General features: G+C 40.6%; 1 pseudogene; it reads right to left on the reverse strand.

The window, feature by feature from the left end:
• Positions 1-3,248: 3,248 nt before the first annotated feature.
• Positions 3,249-4,019, reverse strand: LOC112818307 (ribosome biogenesis protein WDR12 pseudogene; annotated as a pseudogene).
• Positions 4,020-4,024: the final 5 nt, after the last annotated feature.

Genomic DNA, 4,024 nt, shown 5'->3' on the forward strand with positions numbered 1-4,024 from the left:
ATCGATGGAGAGATGAAAACTTAGCTCCCGTACTCCACTACTTACTACACTTCTTCTTCACCTTATGCTCTCTTATTACAGAAAACGAAATTTCCAAAAGAATCAAAGTTTAAATGGGGGGAGATGAAAGCATACAATTAAATGGAAAATATGAAACCATGAAAATGGAAGGAGAAAACACTGATGAAGGATTTTAACGTACCATACAAAACCCAGAAGCCGTGAATGAGTAAAAATTGTTCAATATCTGATTATAAAGAAATGTTAAATTTATTTATTATGGCAGAAAATATCACTAAAAACATCACAATGAGAACAACTGGGAAAATTATTTGTATGTCAAATAGTTAACAAAGCACGATAAAAAATCCAGAATCCCCCCCCCCAAAAAAAAATCAATCCCTAGTTGTGTAAAAAATGTTGGATTCTATTATGGAATAAAATACCAAAAATAAGATGAAACTACAAATAACCAATTACGAAAGGATTTGTAACCCAAATATTAAACTAAGTCTAATATCACTACAATGCAAATAACTCTTGGAAATCAATACACAAGAGACAACAACCCGGTGGAAAATTGTACAAATGACGGGAAAATGGCATTTATGGAATACGAATTGTAAACAGTGACTTAGATACATGGTATGACCCTTTTATGTTAATAAAAATATAGAAAAGCAAGTTAACACATCCTAAGGAAAAATCTGGAAGAATACACTGACACTTGGTCATGGTGGCTAGTGCAGGAACTGAGACCACTAGAAATACTTGCCTCTAACTTACACATTGGTGTAAAGGCCGTATGTCTTTTTTTTTTTTTTTTAAGATTGGATGTATTTATCTGACAGACAGAGACACAGCGAGAGAGGGAACACAAGCAGGGGGAGTGGGAGAGGGAGAAGCAGGCTTCCCGCGGAGCAGGGAGCCCGATGCGGGGCTCGATCCCAGGACCCCGGGATCATGACCTGAGCCGAGGGCAGACGCTTAACGACTGAGCCACCCAGGCGCCCCCGCTGTATGTCTTTTATATTAAGCATATACTACACCTGTAAGAAAGGTTAAAAGTGTAGATAGATACAGAATTGTACATACATTATGATTCCAGGTTTGTTTCCCTGCTTTACATATGCATGCACATACATGTGAAATTCCTAAAGAAACCTGAGGGAAACCATTACAGTGTTCACAGTGGTTCTGTCTAGGCGGTGAGAGAGTGGAGAGTATTTTTTGGTCATTCGATAAGTTTCTGTAATTCTGCAACTATGTCCAATGACCATGTTTTGCTTCCATAAACTCAAACTAAAATCCAAAAAAAAAAAAAAAACCACACAAAAAAAACCCACCACAACATTTCATAACCAAAAATGCAACCGAAATATTTTATCTTTGCTGGAATGGGGAAAAATCTGGCACACCAAATGGACCATCTACACTAAATTTCTTTTTTTTTTTTTTTTTTAAAGTAAGCACTACACACAACATGGGGCTTGAACACCCAAGATCGAGTCGCATGCTTGGGGCCCCTGGATGGCTCAGTCTTTGGAGCATGTGACTCTTGATCTTGGGTCATGAGTTCAAGCCCCATATTGGGCATGGAACCTATGAAGACAAAATAAAAGCCGCGTGCTCCACTGACTGAGCCAGCCAGGTGCTCCCCCACTCCGCCGTCTACGCTAAATTTCAAACTCCTAAGTGACTGGATTCACCCCAAAGCGTCAGGCATGTGCCAGCTTCCCTGTGAAGGAGTGCAGCCTGGATTTAACTTGACAAATGTCTGGCACACGGGAGTCACTCAGGGAGTGTCGGTTGAATGAGAAAATGAAAGTGATTACGGCAGAAATTCTGGGCTGAGGCTGAACTGGACACCTGCCATCTCCTCCCACTTGAAGGGGTGGCGAAGACAAGGCATCTTTGCTCAGAAGTGAGGTTGCTGTGACCAAGCCAGGCCTTTCTCCAGCTGGGGAGAATAGGAATATGAGAATGATGTTGTGACACCTACTAATGAAAATTCATAACATTAGCTGGTGAAAGGAGAGACGCTATTCTATACACTTAAAGGATGCTAAAATAGCACTTGTAAAATCCAGTGTCCCCACCTGACACTGAAAACCCTTGGTGGGACTGGAATTGAAGCCTAATCTCAAACAGCAGAGTCTGGATGTCCTTCCCCTGAGCAAGCCACCTCACCCACACGTCTCCCCTCCCACCCTGTCTCTCTGGAACGCATAATAGTGCTCAATCTCTACTCAAGGCACTCATCTACCCTCAGCCCTCAAGGAAGCTTGGCTCCATCCTGGAGGACACTGTTTTCTCACTGCCCTCTCCTCAGGAGGCTTTCCTTTCTTCTCAACCCCATACACCTCGGGGTAGGATGCAGACAGTGTGCCTCCCCCAGGGCTGTTCTCCTGTCCCATATTCCTTCCTCCTTTCAAAAAATCACTCTGGGAATTTTATGATTTCAGGTCTCACATTTAGATTTTTTTTTTTTTTAAGAGAGCTAGAGGGTAGGCAGGAGGAACAGAAGGAGAGGGAGAGAGAGGCTCTTTTTTTTTTAATTTATAGAATGTTTATTATCTAATACTGACTGAAAGGTTTTGTCTAAAGATTCTATTCTATCCATGGATAGGTTGGGGAAAAAGATTCCTGGTTGCCATGAAATCTGTATGCAATTTCTAAAGGATTCTAACATAGCTTTAATACAAAGTACTTCACTTAGAATATTTCAACAAACTCTCAATTGGCAGCATCTACATGTTTTAATGCTCTGAATACCCACAAAGTCTTATTATAGTTAGACATCACTGTTTTACCTAAAGCAAATTGTATTTCTAATTTTTTCTCTATTAGAATTTATTAGTTTCCTTAAGATACTTTTTTTTAAACAGCTAACATTGGAAAACTTGTTTGCCCATCAGAAATAAAAATCTGGATAATTACACTATTTTTAATATATGCTTTTACAAAGCATTTCAAAAGCAAATCTTAATTCAAACCAATACCTATAAAAGGAAATAAAAAAACTCAGTTTACTTTCAAGAGTTTGCATATGGCAGAGAGAGCAGGTCACATTTAAATTTTAACAACAGAAACGATTGTATAATAAATATAAAATAAAGAAATAGACAGTGGTAGCTATTATCAAGGGTGAAAACATTATATAAACTTAAAGAGGCTGCTTTCTGAAACGTCACTGATGTAATCTGAGGCTTCTTTATCGATTTCATTTACAGAAACAATCTCTGCGGTCAAATTTATCATTCACTTTCATGCCCCCACATGAGAAGTAGTAGGTGAATATCTGTAGGAATACAATTTGTTGTCTGCTCCTCCACTCAGAAGTAACCCAGTGTCTGTCCAGTCTACACTCAGAACTTTGTCTTCATGAGCAGCCAGATCGATCACAGAGAGGAGCTTTACAACTTCTTGTATCCCACAGTTTGACGATATTATCTAAAGAACCTGAAATCAGCTGCTGCTCATGGGTAGGAGACCACGTTAATGATGTGACCCAGCCTGTATGTGAGGTTAGGGACAGCGACACCAAAGAACCATCTTTAGTTCGGGGATCCCACAGTCTGATACGCCTATCTGTGCTTCCAGATGCTAAACGTTTACAAAGTGGGGAATAGGAGATACAATTAAACGCCTTATTTCCTGTCCAAGTTGACGTAAGACTGCCAGACTCTACATCCCACATCCTAATTGTGTGGTCCCAAGACGCACTGCAGATTTCTTCGGCATCTGACCGTAGAACCGAAGAAATGGCTTCCTTGCGGCCAGAGAGGGTCACTATTGGGAGTCCTTGTTAGTCCCAACTGCTCCGTTTTCTGTTTCTTTCTTGGTCGATTTGTGGATTCCTCCGTTTCATCTTCTTCATCTGTAGGAACTGTGGACCGGATCTTTAGCATCTTATCCCAGGAGCCACTGCAAAATTTAGTTCCCGTGCTATCAACAGCTATAGAATCCACACTTCCGGCATGGCCTCTGCAGCAGTGCAGGGCTTTCACTTTGTTTCTCTCCA

The sequence above is a fragment of the Callorhinus ursinus genome, unplaced genomic scaffold (genome assembly GCF_003265705.2).
Source record: "Callorhinus ursinus isolate GAN/ISIS: 27379988/994484 unplaced genomic scaffold, GSC_fseal_2.0 scaffold4539, whole genome shotgun sequence".
In the NCBI taxonomy this organism is placed as follows: domain Eukaryota; kingdom Metazoa; phylum Chordata; class Mammalia; order Carnivora; family Otariidae; genus Callorhinus; species Callorhinus ursinus.